Source organism: Centrocercus urophasianus, unplaced genomic scaffold (genome assembly GCF_019232065.1).
Source record: "Centrocercus urophasianus isolate 14NV4802_14NV808 unplaced genomic scaffold, USGS_Curo_1.0 seq_18, whole genome shotgun sequence".
Classification (NCBI taxonomy): domain Eukaryota; kingdom Metazoa; phylum Chordata; class Aves; order Galliformes; family Phasianidae; genus Centrocercus; species Centrocercus urophasianus.
Window position 1 is genome coordinate 3,094,940 of NW_024884733.1, and position 18,742 is coordinate 3,113,681.

The 18,742-nt window shown below is 42.0% G+C and overlaps 1 protein-coding gene and 1 long non-coding RNA gene across 2 annotated transcripts in view; one reads left to right on the forward strand and one right to left on the reverse strand.

Annotated features, from left to right (window-relative positions):
- Positions 1-8,950, reverse strand: part of RC3H1 (ring finger and CCCH-type domains 1) — a 56,917-nt gene extending 47,967 nt beyond the window's left edge. Inside the window, exon 1 of the mRNA XM_042819418.1 lies at positions 8,869-8,950. The gene's annotated coding sequence lies outside the window, so the exon portion shown is untranslated. The remainder of the gene's footprint in view (positions 1-8,868) is intronic.
- A 1,220-nt stretch (positions 8,951-10,170) lies between these two features.
- On the forward strand, positions 10,171-13,757 carry LOC122160896. Its single transcript, XR_006168985.1, has 3 exons — positions 10,171-10,330; positions 11,717-11,810; positions 13,693-13,757. It is a non-coding gene; the product is annotated as an uncharacterized LOC122160896 (long non-coding RNA).
- The last annotated feature ends 4,985 nt before the right edge of the window (positions 13,758-18,742 follow it).

Here is an 18,742-nt window from a genome sequence, read left to right on the forward strand (position 1 = left end):
TTGAATAAAGAAGAAAAAATAAAACACCTTCCAACATCCCAGGCATCCTCCTATCAGTAATGATGAGAAGTATAACTACCTTTGGCAAGAGCCTGAATTCAGATGGGAGCAAAAGAGTGTGTGGCGTATAAGGGTTTTGAATTATAAACCCAGTCTTAAAGGTTTAAAGTTACATAACTTGAAAATAATCCAAGTGAAAGGGCAAAACATAATCCCATGAAGTTACCTATTAAAATTCCATTGCCAACTTGATGGTTTTCACTACGCCAGTCTTGTAAATGTAGTTCTGCTACAGACACACACTTCTTTTAGAAGAAAGTTCTCTAATTTACTGCTTACTTAGCATAGAACTGATGCAAGTGGAGCAGTCCATGGAAAATAATTCTCTCATTCTCAGTTGATACCACTGTTAAGTACTACAAGATTAGTTCATCTTCAAAAACACACTATAACCACATTTTAGCAGCACCAACAACTAGAAAGAAAATAAGAAATACTCAGGACACTCCATCTCACACAATCTGCTGCCCCAATTCTAGTACAGAAGTATACTATTAAGTATAGAACTCTTTATGGCTGCTGAACTAGTATATTTTTTAAAAGCAAAGAGGAAACTTCTGTTAATGAACCTGATTCTGAAAGAAAATCGAAGTAGCTCTTTAGTCTGACATCCCTGTAATTCAACTGGGCACTTTGGTTCCTGCTAAGAAGTGGTCGCAGTCCATCAAGAGCTCCTAACACTGACTGCTGTCAGCCCACTGTTTGAGCCTCTAACAGTCCTACGAAGCTCTTACACGTGGGCTGGGAATTACTTTAACACACAAAGCCTGCTAGGACCAAAACATTTCAGTGTATTTATTAGCATACTTTAGTCACTGGATTTCCACAGGCTTACTGTCAATTTTCATTCTACAAAGAGAGCAGTCAAACCAGCTCATCACAGCAACACGGTTGATTTTATTCCCACTCCTCAAAATCTACACTAATTCATTCATGTTGCTTCAGAACTTATCAGTGAGGCATTGCCGCTGCCCACTTCCCCTCCTGAAGGCTCCCAGTTACTGTCACACAAGCTGCCAGATGAAGGTCCACGGTTTTTCCTCTCTTTCCTGGGGCAGGGTGAGGGGAACAGCCAGCTCCCATTTTTATTTAGCAGGTGAATTCATGTATTATTCAGGGAAGACACAATGGAATGTGGTTTTAACTCAGATTTTACGTAAGAGAAGCTACACCTGGGATAGTTTCAAAGCTCAGTGAGCAACTCTGCCACCACACCCCATTCTTGTCACACAGTGCTAACATGACAGCCACACCATTATGTCCAGAATGCCGAAGCGCTTAGCTCACCTACCACCTATTGCTGTGGCAGACTTCTTCCAGGTATGCCTGGAAATCATCTAAATCATATCCAGGCTTCAGCTGGACAGAGATCAAGTTACTCTGTTCTAAATTGGGCTACTGAATCCAGAAACCCGCATATAGATGGCTGTGATCATGTAATTCCTCCTCAGGAGCACACCCAGACACATCCCCACCCAGTCCTGGTGCGCAGTTTTGTTAGAAACATTTGACTGAGAAGTTGCACTGGGAAAGGAACCGACCAGAAAAGCTAACTGCAGGCTGCCGTTTGCTGAACCCACGTAAATCCTCAGCCACCAAAATACAGGGGTGGAAATATTTAATTTCTATGAACTGTAATGCAGAGACTTTGATGCGTAGTGTAGAATAATCCTACTCATTTCTGATATGTCTGGTACAGGAATACATGCTAAGAAAGGCTGAAAGTGCCTTGCCGGTTCTTATGTCATTTTAATAGCTCTGTTTTTCTCTGTTCCTTTTTGCAAATACTGCAGAAAGAAAACAAAACATAGCATGAGGACATGTACAAATCTGCCACATATTCCTCCTCTTCTGGAAGCTTCTCTGCAATAATTACAGTGCTTGGGGAGAAGGTTAGCCTCAACAACTCTGGTAATAATTGAGAAAAAGGGAGTTCTCCTGTTCTCATCTAAGTAGGCCCTTATCAGCAGCTCTCAAAGCACAAGGCCAGAACAGAAACACTACTGTCAGAATTCAAGCAGACAACTAAAGGTGACTTTTTACAAAACAAGTCCTTAATTTGAACAGTAGCGACTTAATTGTGCCTTCCTGCTGTACTTTGCCCACAGTACCATTTTTTTAAGCCACAGTTATCAACGTGAAACTCGTTATTCAGATCCTTAACACAAACATGCCCTTAAACCTGGCAAACAGAATAGATGATTCAGAAGAGAAGAACACAGGAAAATACAAAGTGAGCCATCCTCAAGTCAGAAAATGGCTCTCTGCAAAGTACAACACACAGAAGCTCAGTAGCATACAAAGGCATCACAGAAGTAACACCTTCAGGTAACAGTCACAATGCGACAGAGCACGTAGACAAGAGGTTAACAATATGCACAGGCATTATCAAGTTCAGAAGACAGCCCTGATGGCTCAAGCTCTTCCGTAGAATTCAATAGCAGCTGGCAACAAAGCGGTCCCATAAAGCAGTCTGGATTAATGCAGGCAACTGAAGTCCAACTAATGCTCACTTTACGCCACAACATTCTCTTTCTGCTTGTTGTATGCATCTCCTACGAATTGGTCACAGTGTCCAGGCTTCCATCTTTAAGGAGGTTAAAGAAGGGAGAGTAAAGTTACAGTTGGCCAAACTGCAAGGTTATTGAAGTACTACTAAGATCCCTTTTAATTAATTCCACAGGAGGCCTCTTCACGCAATTAAATAGGAATGACTCACAAACAGGAAGGGCAGCCTGAATTGCAACCTCTCATCTAACTTAGCAGCTCATTCCAACACGCCAGTTTAACCTAGCTTATTTTTATCTTTCACATTCACAGGAACAGCCCAAGTAGTCACGAGGGAACGTGCCATGAACAATGCTTCCCAATTTCTCCCCGCTTCCAGAGGAAGCAAGGACATTTTGGGAGACCACAGCAAAGTTCCAAGAACAAAGAGTCCCATGGCCTCTCCATTATCCAAACAACCCATCCTGGATCGTCCAAGCAACAAAATTAATAAGCAATATGCCATCTCTGTTACCTTCATTAACTAGCTGAATTGAATACTGGCTGATAGCAGAACAAAAACAAAACACTCAGGAGGAAAGTAGGTAACACCAGAGAAAGATCATGAAAAACAATGAGAGGTGAAGACACCAACGGACTGGGGAGAACTCAGCAAGCAAAATCCAAAAACCAAACCAGCAGTTAGGCAAGCAACCAAATACAGACCCTTATAGAAAAGTCACTGCAAGTCTGGAAAGACACACAGGAGGTATGCTCTCTCTGTGATCAGTCGTCTTTGAGACTTGGCTTTGTCCTGGCTGATTTTTGAAACAAAAATCCACATTTGCTGTACAAAGTAAGTAAAACTTCAAATTTCTGGTCTTTTAGAGCTGCCAATAAAAGCTGCTAAGTAAAAACTAGCCATATTTTAGCTTTAAAAAAAAAAAGTTTTTGGATGCTGATGTCTACCCACATTGATGACCAGTGACAGTTTCAGTACCATCATTTATCATTTTTAATTTGATTAATTCATTCTGCTGTTTGCAACGGGGTACTCTGTCAATTAAGCATGTCACTTGGGAACTCCTGAGTTCCTCTGACAAGACTAAAAAAATTAACTGACCACCATCTAAAGCAGATCCTTTTAATGGCTCTAGAAGGCTCAAAAAATATTGATTTAGGCAAGCTCTAAGCAAGCTAGGAAACACACTGTGAAAGCTGAGATAATGTCCCATCCAACGAGGGGGTAGGCTGAGAATTGCTTCACAGCACGTATACGTTCTTCCTTCCCTCCACGTGAAGCAGGACAGCATTTTGGTATTTTATATCTCCTCCCAATACTCGGAAGATCCGACTGGGGCACAGAATTCAGCTCTGATTCTGTAAAATTTCTGTTTAGGTCCTTTTTAAAGTATCACAAACAGAGAAACTGCTTCACTGGGCTCACCAGGAGAACATCTGTCCAGAAATGGGATTTAATTAACATTAAGTCTGTGTAACTGCCAGAATTATGAATGGTCATTAAATGATGATCATGCAGTGTGTCACAAGTTCAGAGAGCCATGTAAGGCAATCAAACTCACTTTCTGCTATTTCTTTTGAACCAGCTGATAATTTCAAAGTCTTTAGTTCTCGTGTCTCGGCACGCAATTAGAAAAAGGGCACAAACCACTTCAGCCTTCCTGTACTGTGAGTACCAGATTCAACAGATACAAACACTGGATAAGGAACTCTTAGCACTTGCCTTTGTTTGTACAGTTCCAAACACCAAACAGTACCTGAAGGACTTCTATTCCAAACTGATAACAAAAGGAAGGAGGGGGTCAAAAAAAGAAGCCAAACCATGTGACTTACAGGACAAGCAAGAGTCAACAGCTAAAGGTCTCATTTAACTCTCACTTTTGAAGGAAATGGCAAAGATTTATATTACACAAGCTTTGTATTAAAACATGGAAGAGTTACTGATTCATGTACAACTGCTACAAAAAAAAAAAAAAAAAAAGAGTAGGTCAGCATGAATTACATCTCAAACAAATGGAAAAATGCTACTGAACAGTGGGAGTGTTGCAAAGAAGCTGGTTTACTAATAAGTAGGTAATTAAAACAGTCCCCCTTGGAATGAATCTCAATTCATTCACTCTGTAATACCTTCCTTCAACCTGACTCCTTTCGCCTCAGAAGACAGCTCTTCAATTTGAACTGGAGACCAATGCTGCCTGCCACAATTTATCAAAAATAATTAGTTTGCAGGTCCCTGAAGACCTTCACTGCATACTTAACAGACATGACCCTGCTTCTATACCAGAAGCTTCCTTTCAAAAGTGAAGGGAAGTTAAAAATTTTAATTGCAAAATCTTCCAGCTTGCTCATTTTTTATCTGAAGTAATTTCTGTAAGTGATTTTAGAAGGAAACTCTGAGACCTTTAAAACTGGGCTGAAACCACTACTGTTCCACCAGCTGATCAACCAGAAGTTTGTAACAACAAACAACAGATTTCAAAACAGCCATACCTCAACCTTCGAAGCTTAGCCTGGCAGCTTTTTAGCATTGTAAGAAGTCATGCCGTTTGGAATGCCCGGACTGCATGTTCAACATAACAGCCTGCCTTTGAGCAGTAGTTAAATAGCATCATTTCTAAAAACACGTATTAAACCAGCACAGTGAAAGGGGGCCATAAATCAGGGTTTGTTAGAACACAAATAAACCACACGAAAAGGAATGAGGAATGACCTGCAAGATGCAGGCTCTCCCAGAGCAGCAGGTACTTGAGTTACTGCAGCTAGCCATGCACTTGGTTTCTTCAGTAGTCCTGTAGCTGAAGTGCAATCAGTCTCAGATCAACACAATATTTACCCCCTTCAAGTATTTGTGCATGTGGCCCTTACGCTTTCTAACAGCATGCTGAGCAAAAGCTCTCAGGTGGAAGCCTGTAAAAGATGTGCAGTGCTTTCTGCTGTGTGAATTAAAGTGTTTTGATTTCCCAGTTGTCAGTGGATGGTGCTGAAAAATGCAGCTAAACAAACATGACATTCTTCATTTAAATAAGGCACCAGTTTCTTCTTCACAATTGAAAGCTTGAGCCAGAGCCAGGAGCTGCCACCTCCTCAGAGGTAACACAAGTTACACCTGCTCTTGTGATGCTGATGGCCTTTCTAAAGCCCACCTGCACAAACCGTGTTGCTCACAGCAAGCCACCTGTACCTGCCAGAAGTACCCCAGTCCACACAGACCCACCTTCTTTCCTGCTGCATTAAAAAACGAATCTCCAGGTAAGTAAGCAACCTTGAATGAAACACACTCCTCTAACAACTCCAGCACAGGGAACTGTACAAGTGAAGAAACGACCTCGAAATCTTGATCTTTCAAACACAAAAATCAGTTTCCTTTCTCACTGGTACCGCAGAATAAGTTTCTACCATACAGAAGTGATGAAGTTATTTCCATAAACAACTCAAACCAGACAACTGTTTTATGTCAGAATATCTACTTACAACAATGTGATGGGGCTTCCTCACCTTCTTCCCAGTTACACATTTCCACAAATAAAAAAAAATAAATCAGAAATCAGTTAGCCCTTTGGAATCTAATACGATTTCAGCTTTTACTGTAACCAAGAAATTGAAACCAATGCAGAAGATAATATCATCAGAAGCACTTCTTGAGAAAAACAAGTGGCCAAAGTGGGTGATGGGAACTGCACTCAACTCAGCACACACTGAGAACTGTCTCTACAGAAAGGAAAGTAACAGAGGTAAATACCCGTGGCTTTCTTTCTCAGTTAGTGTGAGTCTGCGGACTTCAGATTGCTTGACTGTCATATATCCTATAAAGAAGTAACCTTGAAGGCAACTCTGAAATTTCAGCTGGATTAGAACATTTATATAAAAACCTTTCACAACAGCAGTATAACATAGCTTTATTTCTGTATAATAGCTGAATATTCATTGCTAAACGCTGTGCAAGGCATTAGCTTCAAACTATAAATCCCCTACTGAGTCAGAATTTATGGCCTAACAGCTTGGGGTTCTCCAGCAAACGGCTGTCCCCCAACTTGGGGTGTGCATGGGACAGGACAACCCACAAACCACAGCTTTATCTGCCAAATGATTCACTAAATCCACTGGAGATAAGAATCTTACACAGGGAACAGCCTTATCCAAAAAAAAATTAACAACTTTTACAAAAGATTCTCTGCTTATAAGGCATCATACAGTGGCTACTGCATAGCTATTTTCAGACACTGGGGATGCACATTTATGAGTGTAAATGCAGATGAGTACTTGTTAAATATTGTAAAAACATCCCCTTTGCAGCAGGAGTTACTTTGGAGATAGAGACCCCAGATAATCAGTGATATCAGTCTCTGCATCATTATTATCAAGGGTGATCACGGTCATCGTCACCCAAGACCTCCGAATCAAATATAAAGAAATTCAGTCGCTATTTCAATACACTCGCTTGCCGAATCTCAGTATCTGCAATGCTTAATTCAACAAGAGTGGTTTCCTCCCAGATTGCCGATGAATCACTGGCAACAGGGCAGAGGTTTCTGAAAACAATCCTGCTAATCTCTGTTCACCTGATCGTGTACTGTTATACAGTAATATGTATGTCCTAAGCTGCCCTTCAATTAAGCCTTGACATACCGGTGTATGCAACTGCAGGATCCACACATTTACCTGTACATTAGAATATTTTAATACCTTTATGAGCATACAATAATATTACAAATCTCTAAATCACTTTTCCTTTAAACTAGTTCAAACACAACGCTGACAAAACAAAACAACAACGCAGAAAACATGCAAATAACTCTGTTTCTCATCTCCATTAGTGTTAACGTTGCTCAGAATTGACTGAGAAACTCGACATGCCTCCCAAGACTCTGGTTTTCAAAACAGACTACAATGACAGTACTCTCATTTCTAAATTCCTCTCAAACCAACCCGTCACGCTGCCTGCTTTGGCAGAACAGGAAGGTAAAACAACTGCAGAGAAAAACAAAGGTGCCTACCTGATAAAGTCTCCTTCTATTTATGTTAGTGGAAACCGTAATTTCATATCCATGTCGTGTATTAATAGAATAAAGAAAGTCACATTCTGTGGTTCTAGCAGAGAAGCACTGAAACTGTCCACTGCATGCACACACCTCCTAGGTGCGCCTGGCTATTTACACAGCTAGGAAGGCTTTCATCAGCTTCACTGATCTCAAACACACAAATGTAGAGATGCACAGTTTGCCAACTAGCACCACTCTCCTTGTAAGACTAAAGGGAAAGAGAGGTCAGGAACAGGAAGAAGAGGTGAAGTTCTGCATTGGAGCACTGCAGAGCTACCTAACAGCTCTGTGTAGGCCTACGGCACGAATGGAATACAAACGCAGTTTGACAACTGTGCTTCTCTTCCTAGGAGGGCCATAAGAAGACGGTGCTGCTAAATCAGTTACAGGGATGACAGCAATTTTTGGCTCTTTTATAATTCTTTTTTTTTTTTCTATTTATTTCAGCCATATTCCACATAATACAAAACATGCAGGATTTTTCATTCATGACTGATTGAAATTGCAAAACAAGAGAGCAGCTCCTAGAGTTACAAGTACAGAGAAACTCAGCCCTACCGCTTCCAAGGAATAAAGCACAGAGGTTCCCTGCTTTTAACACAAAACACGCCTCACGACGGCTTTGGCGGACAAAACCTTACACCGGGGCACTCCCACCGCAACTCGCACCCGGCCGCAAACCGCGACCGTGAGAATCACGCCGCAATCGTAACATAACGCAGGGTTTAAAAGCGGTAAAAGCGCCCGCCGTCGGCTCCGCACCGCCCTCGGGGCAGCAGACAAAAGGGCGACCGCTGGCACGTCACCGGCTGGGGGCTCCGGCCTCGCCGCCGGGCCGCTCTCTCCGAGCCGTGCCGAGCGACGCGCGGATGGCCGTCAGTCCTCCTCGGGAAGGGCGGCAGCAGATGCGGGCCGCGCACAAAGCCGCCGGCCCCCTCCCTCCCCACCGCAGCCCGAGGCGACGCCGCCCGCCCCCACCCCCCGGCCGGACCCAACCGGCGGGCCCTGCCCTCCCCTCCCCCCTCGCCTCGCCGGCTCCCTCCCTACCTCCCTCCCGGGGCGCTCGGAAATAGAGCCCGGCGAAGCCCGAGGCCTTAGCGAGACGGGCGGCGCCGCGGGCCCGAGAGCCGCGCCCTCCCCTCCGCCGCACCCCGCGAGACGCGGGCACGGCCCGCCCGCCCTCGGCGGCACCCCGGTGCCGGCCCCGCTCCCCGCCGCCCCGCTCCCCGCCGCGGTGAGGGCAGAGGGAAGCTGTACTCACCACGCGGGCCGGGTTCCCGGCGGCGGCCTCCGGCCCCCCTCAGCTGCGGCACACGGGGGCGGCCGCAGCGCCCTCCGCCTCCTGCACCCGCCGGCTCCGGGCTCCCCCCGCCAGCTCCCGCCGCCCCGCCGCCACCCCCTCCGCCGCCGCTGCAGCAGCGGCCATCTTGTGCGTCGGCTGCCTCCCTGCGCCGCCGCCCGCCCCTTCCTGCGCCCGGCGGGCGGAGGGAGAGGAGGAACCGGCAGAAACAGCCGAGTCACGGGCCAGGCCCTGCGGGGCGAGGGGATGCCGGGCGGGGGAGCCGTCCGCTGCGCTGCTCCCTGCCTTGCGTGTTTTTGGTTTGTTGTTGGATTTTTTTTTTTTCCCCCCTTCGTTCTTTCACTTCATTTCCTCGTTCCCAGCGCTCACGCAGTCGCAGCGAGGTTGCGGGACCGAGGTTTTGGCTCTTCGTTGCGTTCTGTGCGTGCTAGGGAGCTGTGTGAGCTGGAAGCCCCTCGGGCTCCTGCCCGCCATTTTACCTCAGGCGGGGCACGCTGCGTTCCTGCTCGGAGCCCCCCGGCGCCGGCCTTACAGCTCGGGTTTTCTTCCTAAAAATAAAATAATAAATAAATAAATGCTGTTCCCTAGCTTGGCACTCTCAGATGTCTGCGCACTGCTTTGTTCAGGAGGTCCTCGGGAATGCACAGAGCTGGGCTGGCTGCCGGGAAGGTCCATCATCCTCCAAAAACAAGGAGCAGCCTGGTCAGGTGGTTGGCAACCCTGCACATAGCAGGGGGTTAAAACGAGATGATCATTGTCGTCCTTTTCGACCCAGGCCGTTCTATGATTCCATGATTCAGTGTGTTGGGGACCCACCAAGCCCTTCTGTGGAGCTAGTTTGGTTACTGAAGAAATTTTGAAGTATTTTACACATATTCTTGACAACTACCGCATTTAGTTAGCGCAAACGGATGGACATTTAGTCCCCAGAACATTCAACTATTTAACATCAGGATATTTCAGTGTAGCATCAAGCTGATTCTCGTTCTATGGAATTACGATCTGAGATATCAAATACAATGGAATTTGTTCGAATTTGTATACAAAACCCAGCACTGGGGTCACTGGCCCCAAGGCATTCCCCAGGGATGTCCCTGCGTGGGCGTCCAGCTGGAGCCACAGCAGCTGCTTGGGGTTTGTTTTGTGCAGCTCTTCCTTCAGAGCTACAACAGGCACCAGCAGCTGATGTTGTGCTTTTAAAAGGTCTTACTTACAGAGTTACATGCTGATACTTTTTCTGTTATTCTCCTTTCAGGAAAGGCTTTGGTGTACAGCGCATACAGTAAGGATGCTGCACGTGGAATCCTTGCATTGCTAACCACTTCACGGTACTGCAAGGAACGTGCACTGCTCTGTCAGTTCAACATCCCAACAGCAGAGGACTGTGTGACCTTCATCTACCATTGAAGCAATGTGCTGTCAGGTGAGGTCTTTACAAGGAGAGTGGTTAGGCCCTGGAACGGGCTGCCCAGGGAGGTTGTGGATGCCCCGTCCTTGGACGTGTTCAAGGCCAGGTTGGACGGGGTCCTGGGCAACCTGATCTGAATGTGTATGTTTGGTGGCCCTGCTAGGCAGGGGGGTTGGAACTACATGATCCTTGAGGTCCCTTCCAACCCGGGTGATTCTGTGATTCTGCGATTCTGTGAATAATAAAGCTCAGAGTCAGGGCCTCGAGATAGCAACCTGCAAAAAGATGCAGGGCCACGTCGTTCAGACAGACCTGGAAATAAATACCTAGAGCCGCTTAGACAATGGGGAAAGCTTATATGGAATTTAATATTCAATTCATCTTTCTGGCTCTTTTATTCGTTGCAGACTGCTATTATTCTCATATTAATTTTACAAGAATTGTGCTGGTGATAGCTAAATATTAATTCTATCACACTTACTGGTTTTAACAATATCACTTTCAATCATACTTCTATTTGGAGTTTTCCACCAACATAATTAAAACTTCATGCTTTTCAAGAATCAGTGCTTGAATAAAATAATATTAAAAACAGGCATTTGGCATTGTATGAACGTGGAAGATTAGGATCTTTGCAAAGGCCACTTTTAACTTAGCCAGGCTCAATTCTAAATGAATTTGCCACCTAGGGTGTAAATTGTGTGCTCTGAATAATCCATTAGCTGTTCCTTGGCCTATTTTTCACTATTGCCTAGAGAACTGAAAAAACCTTTATGAATTAGTCCTTTCTTTCAGCAATTATGGGTCTTAGTGTGAACTATAGAAGTGCAACTTCCACATTTTAATATGGAATTGTGAATCTCAAGCATTATGGCTGTTTTATTGTTATGTCCAAGAACTCAACAGAAGAGCTGTGAAAGCCTAAGGACAACAGAAATCTAAAGCAGTGTTTGTAAGCATTGAAATCCTTTGTACCATCTTTACACAATTAAATATCCTGATGAATGATTTAACCAAGACTGTCAATGTTTGCCAGATTCAGAAATCAGGGATGATCACAGATCAGTACATTATTACATTTTTATCATTATGTTCATGTTTTAATGCTTCCTACAATGACACACTAAGATCACTTGTTCGCAATGACCGTGTAAATTATGTAAGAGTCTCTCTTGAAGCACAATCTTTCATATGACCACTTGGCAAATTGCAGCCTGGTTTATTATAAAAAAAATCTGAATCATCATACTGCTATCTAATTAACCCCTCTGCTTGCAAATGAACTATGAAACAGTATCTCTGCACATTACCCTATATAAATTTGAATATCTACTTCATCCTATTATTTTAAACATTTCGTATCACAGAAAACTTCGAACCAACAGTTGCTGTCTTTTGCAGGTTCCTTTCTTAACTGTTATGCTACAAGTGTGAACCTTGCAGAAGTTGCTAGTATCTTGTTCAGACACAGAAGCCAGCACCAGGAGCTAAAATGGTTGGTGTTCTATGCAAACTTTGTTTGAAGTTGAAGAAACTAGAACCAGTTGAGGTCCAAAGACGTGCTCCTCCTTCCTGGTGTATATCAAGTAGTGGTACAGAGTACATAATCCTAGTATTTTATTCAGTTGTGTTCTCAGTACTTCATTCAGAAGCCTTCTACTACTTCCTATAGTCAGTTCCTATATATTGTTCCTGTCTATTGAAAGGTTTTAATTTCAGGTAACTCATGTTTGCCTTCAACATTTAATTCTGTTACCACTTAGTAAATTCTGTTACCAGTATTTACTCATTAACAACAAATTTCCGTATTACAGCATAGTGTGTCCCGGTGCTGCATTGTTTAGAGAAGAGGGCTCTGGAATGACCTTGCTTGTTAAGTAACATTGCAAAGATGACTGCTCTGAATTTCATAACCCATTTTAATCTTCATCAGAGTAAAGCTTCTAGGTCATTATTCTTTGTCCTGGATTTTAAATATTCAGGAATTTGTAGGTGAGCTTCTTCCTTCTTATTCTTTTTTTTTTTCCCTCTTTTTTTTTTTTTTTCTTCAGGAGATGATCTCACAAGATAGCTGGTTTATTCTTAAGGTTCACTTTGTCCACTTATCCAGCATTACTTCCCATATGATATACTGCTTCAATATATGAAACAGAAAATATTTGCTTTCAGGATTACTGTTTTCATATCTCATTTCAGCTTTTTAATTCTGCTGTAATTTATCTTCACTTATTCACATTGTTCTATTACTATTATTATTATTATTTTATTATTATTTTGTCCTCAAAAAACAACATAAATTAGTTTAGATTCTACAATACCATGTGTCAGTTTTCCATTTCATCTTTATTATTTTTGTTCCTCTCATCAATGAGATGCTAATGTTGGCACAGTTCTAGTAGCCAACCTAGTAGCCTTCAGATTCATTAGAAATGAGTCCCTCTACAAGCCTACATGACTGACAGAAATAGCTAAAATATCAATGCAACTGTGAAATAGTATCAATTTGATTATTCAATTTATATTATTTTCCATATAAAATCTTAGTGCAGTAACACAGTAGCCATCTGCATAAAAGAGAAAGGTTTTTAACGAGTCGGCAGTGTTTCAGTTTGCTATTTCAGTTACCTGTGTGACCTATAAAGCTGATAATAGTGGAAATTTTCTCATTTTGAAACCTGTGATATCAAAATGAAAGGAAAGAAATAAATATTTTTTCCAACTGGCCTCAAGCATTAAAAAAATGTTCCTTTTCTTTCACATATGCAGGACTCTTGCATATATGATATAAAATAAAAGATAACACTAGAGGAAAGCTTCAGCAGTTCCGTGTGCTTGACCATTGCAAATATATGCATTAACAAAACCTGAAATTCCTGCTGTTTTATAAAGTGTCACTGACAGAAGCAGAAGACAGAAGCGTGTCCTTCCAATGTGAAAACTGCAAAAGTAAAAAATATTCATTAAAGAAAATGCTGAATATCATCCAAATGAAAGTTCAGATGCAACTTTCAGAACCAGTCATATATGCTTACTGTAAAGTAATAAGAGGATGAAAACAAAGTAAAGTTTTCCCCTGTGGAAGGCTACGCCCAGTATCTTAAATGTAGTAACATACAAAGTTTAGATTTCATTTATACAAGAGAAGCCTTAGTGGTGTAATGGAATGTGAAGGGCATGAGTGTGAGATTCGTGTTACCTTCATGAATGCTTATCTCTCTACCATTCAGTTTACACAAGCAAGAAAATGCTATGTAACTCTCCAAATGTTATCGTATTTGTTTAAAAATGTGTAAAGCTTTCTACAGTTCTATGATGCTATGTGCAACAGATTTGATTTGATATCAGCACAGTTAACATTTGTGTTTTCTGGTTGCTAGGAATGAAATAATTACATAAATATACACTGTGGCTTCAGTTGGTGTTAAAAAATATGTAATAAGAGAAGAAACGGCAAGGAAGGTAAGAAACTTCCCTCTGATGGTTTCTCAAGAACAGTTTCACTTCACTGTAACATCTCATTAGTCTCCTTGTCCCACTGACATTGAGGGATCCTACAGACTGATCTGGTAGAGTGTCACAGATTCTCATGGTACTCTTTAGTGCCTTTTTGCTTGCTTTGCCTTGCTTGCTTTAACTGTATACCTTCCAGTGTCATTCAGCACCACCTCTTTCCAGGCAGGAGGGAAACGCAAAACAAAACACAAGAAAAAAACTTACATAAAAAACTTATTGGAATCAATATAAGTAAAGTCAGGGCATAACGAGGTCACAAACCCATTCTAAGGCTGAGGGGATATCAGGGATTTAATGCTCACAGGGCAGAGCAAGTCGAAGGCACTAACACGTACTTGTCGTTTTGGTGCCCTCTGCTGAAATAACCGTCTGCTTGGCTTCTGGATCCTCCGTGGGGAGGGCCAAGAGCCTATGTCAAGTGCCATATGCTGCTACCTCTTTATCTTGTAGTTCAGTTCCTTTTTATTTCCTTTTCAATCTCAACAAAAAGCAGCACTATTTTTTTTTTTTTTTTTTTTTTTTTTTTTTTTTTTTCCCTGTGCTTCCTTAGCAGTACTTCTGTTGTGAAATCTGTTCTCTTCCTTACTAACATTGTTGCACGGCAGTTTGCAACAGCCTCTCCCTGAGCATGGTATCCATGAGAATTAAGAAAATTGCATTTTACAAGAATACTTGCTTGCATGCATTTAAAACCAAAAAACCACCATCAGTAGCCACATAATTTTTGTTCCTTTCTGGCAGATTCCTCATGTTCTGTAAAACTGGAGGAAAAAGACAAGTGTGATACTGTCAGCATGGGTTTTTTGCAGCAATTCAATATCTTTGCTGAGCTGCCTGTAAAACCACAACCTTACTCTCACTTTGAAAGGGAAGCTAAATGTAGTAGATGTTTAGCAACTGTTCAGGTTCACACAGCAAGCAGTGGCAAGATAAGGAATAAAGGCCTGACACATGGTCTGGTCTCCTAACCACCAGGCATCACTGCGTCCTCCACACTTACGCAAGCTACAGTAACTGCATTATGAGTAAACTATTATCTGAGTAATTTTTCCTATCATTTTTCCAAGTTAGAGCGTAAGTAATAAGTGGGACTCTTTCACCTTTCTGTGGTGCAATTCTGTAGAAAAAGAAAACACTGTTTCCAGGAGCTACTTTGCTTTGTATCACCCGTAAAGACTGAAGTGTGCCCTGGTTTGGTTTGAGAACATCCAGTACACATCTTCCCCAGTGTGTCTTTCAGCAAACAGAATTGTCAGTTCTTGCAGGAAAATGAAAGCAAAGGACCAAATAAGATTTAATACATTAATGATGCGTGCGTAAAGCAAGTTTGCGTGGTATTTTTTGATTTGATTTTTGGTTTTTAAATAATTACTATTATTAGTGGGGTTACCTAGTAGCTTCTGCTTTTTCAAATATCACAGACCTGAATTCTGCTAGTGTTATAAAAAGTACTATTTTCAGGTAATTGCAGGGGGGCATGTATAAGATATCATCTCACACCATTTTTTGAGAAGATGCTGAGTAACTTAGAATCATAGAATCACAAGGTTGGAAAGGACCTACAAGATCATCGAGTCCAACCGTCCTCCCATTACCATTGCTACCACAAGCACAGAGGTGCAGTACACACTTGAGAAGCATTTTGCAAAAATAGCATTTTCAGTGGGAACATGTTAAATTTGTTCAGATAGGCTGAGATCATTTTTTATGAGTTCATAGCTGTATGGTTATTTGTTTAATTCTTTCAACAGCTTCTACATATCACAGCTACTTTCACAACCAAATTTTATCACACACAGAATATTACCTTTTTACTAGTATTTTCCTCTCCTCGTTTTATAACTTTAAAGTTATTTTCAAGATAATATTTTTGCTTTCTTCTGTCTTACTACTGTGCCAGTAAAAAGCTGTTACATAGCACTCCAACAGTTCAATCTGAGTGGGAAACACAGGTGTTTCTGTACTGTAAGTGTAAAATATCATTTGGTGATACTGAATCACAGAATCACAGAATGGCCCAGGTTGCAAGGGACCTCAAGGATCATGAAGCTCCAACCCCCTGCCACATGCAGGGCCACCAACCTCTACATTTCATACCAGCCCAGGCTGCCTGGGGCCCATCCAACCTGGCCTTGAACACCTCCAGGGATGGCCAGGGCATCCACAGCCTCTCTGGGCAGCTGTTCCAGCACCTCACCACTCTCACAGCAAACAACTTGCCCCTGACATCCAACCGAAATCTTCTCTCCCTCAACTTCAAACCATTTCCCTTGTCCTGCAGTTATCTACCCTCTCAAGGAGTTGACTCCCCTCCTGCTTGTAGGCTCCCTTGAGGTACTGAAAGGCTGCAATGAGGTCACCCCGCAGCCTTCTTTTCTCCAGGCTGAACAAGCCCAGCTCCCTCAGCCTGTCTTTGCAGGGAGGTGCTCCAACCCCCTGACCATCTCTGTGGCTCTCCTCTGGACCCTCTCCAACAGCTCCCCGTCTTTCTTGTTCTGGGGGCTCCAGACCTGCACACAGTACTGCAGATGGGGCCTCAGAAGAGCAGAGCAGAGGGGGACAATCACCTCCCTGGCCACTGTGTTCATCTGCTGGTGGTAAATCATTATCAATAATTGCATATTTAATCCTAACCTTGAAGGATTTTTTTAACTTAGCATTCTGACTATGAACATTTATTTTATTAATGAAGTTAAAAGCTAAGTTGCTATCTTTTATTTTTAATAAAAATAAAAGGATTTTTCAAACTTCTTTTTCTTTGGCTGATTGAAGGCAGGAGTAATCTGTTGTGCCACGTGATGCTGTCTACTTTTCTTTGATTCAAGCAGAGGAAGGAGGAGGCATTCACAGAAGAAAACGGAAATTCATAAAGGGAAACTGTAAGTTAAGTATGAAATAGTAACTAAATAGTGGAATTATCACTCATTACCAGACAGGAAGGAATAGTATTTGTGGTTTGGCTGGTTAGGTACTTCTGATGTTATTTTTCTTCATAAACTACTGATATAATTGCTAAAAGAAACAAGCAACAAAACAACCAAAAAAACCACAACAGTGGAAGGATCCGAATATACTCTGCAAACATGAACACAGATGTGGCTTGTATATAAAATTATAAGGCATTAAATTAATTTCATTTTTGAATGAGTGACATCAGTTTCTTAGACATTAGAGAGAATTAGTTTTGTGCTCACTGAGGCCCCCAGAAGGCTGCAGCACGAGCAGAAGTGTTAGCCTGTTAACAATATTGTATTTTGTAAAGTGTATTGTATTTTGAAAAGTGCACTTTCTGTTCTGTTGGGGACATTTCCCATTCCTGTATGTAAAGCCACAGTATCCATGGTGCATTGTCTCCAAAGCTTTTGGTTTTCTAGTGGTTCTGCTTGACAGACACGTGAAAACAGGAATCAGAAAGGAAGAGGTATTCATCTTGCTGTCTTCAGTCTTAATAACTTGACTGTAGTTGAACTTCTTGTCAGCAGTTAGGTTTTGTTTGTTTGTGCTGCAGTTTATTGCTGTTTCTCTTAGGCAGCAGCTTTTCTTACCAGTATTTCTATTAACATACAGTGCTCTGCAAAAAAAGGGAGTGTCCTCTATTTTAATATTAAAAAAAAGTTCTCCTTATATTTTCTTCCAAAGGAAGCACACGTGCATATCTACACTTATTTCTGTATGAAACAGAAATGAATCTGTTTCTAATACACACGAGTGAGTTAACCATTTAAAAACAGATAAGAGTGGACGTGTGAGTCAAGCACTGTAGAACAGATAAGAGTGCATATGAGGAGCCAGCTGATGGATATCTTCCTCAGAAAACTGTTTATCACAAAATCTATAATTTTGTTATTCAGAGCTTTCCAGGTGAAGGGTTAGTTTGAAGGTCAGGAATTCTTGTGATAATAAATACACACTGCGTACAGCAGAAATACGTCAGCAATACGGAAGCCTTTCCCCCTCTCTTCGCGTTCTGCTTCACATTAAGACTGACTTTTTGTCTTATACTTACATCTTTGTAGGACACCACTGTTGGAGCCTACCAATTGCAGTCTGCCACAGACAGGCCTGAAGTTCCAACAGCTTTTCTGATGTTAATGTTCAGAAGCAATTTTTTTTTACAGCAACTTTTGGGGATGTCTCACATTTCTGAAGGATGTCAACGGATTGGCATTGATGGTAATAAGACACTTGGCTTTAAAGGCAGGAGAGCATAGATTTGGCAACACAGCAGTTCTAGATATCAGAGATGTATACAATACACAGAGTGTTTGTGTGGGTGTATGTTTATATAAAACAAATACTTATGAATATACATAGTATAGATATGCATAAACACAAAAGCCCTTTGTGATCTCATGGTAGCATTTCCTACCACTCACTTTTGCACTTATCTGGCTTTGTTTCTTAAACAAGATAGAGATCTTCTAACACAGCAGCATGAAATGTAAGCATTAGAACTAGGTAAGCATCAGGAAATAAATAGATGCTGGCCCTTCATTTTTTTGATAACGAACTATCCTCACCTCAGCAACTCGAGGTATAGTCTACATTGATTGACACACAATGACTAGCCATGAAGTGGTCACTCCTGCTGTGCTATGTGGAACATAACACATACAAGTTATGCAAGATATGTAAGGGAAAACTTAGCTTCCATGTGCTCCATCAATGGTTTGGTAATTTGGATGCAGATTCAGAATCAACTGTTTCTTTTTCGTAATGCCATACACCAGAAATAGAGAGATTAGGTCATGACAATAAGGCCCGTGTAAAGCATATATTGTCAAGTGGATTTGTATTATATACTCAGTGAAGGGAAAGGTTACGTGACACAGCGTGCCTCTGCTGGCCTTCAGAAGATTGATGTAATCCTTACCAGCTTTCTCAGGAAAGTGACCTATTTTTTCCAGCTTCATT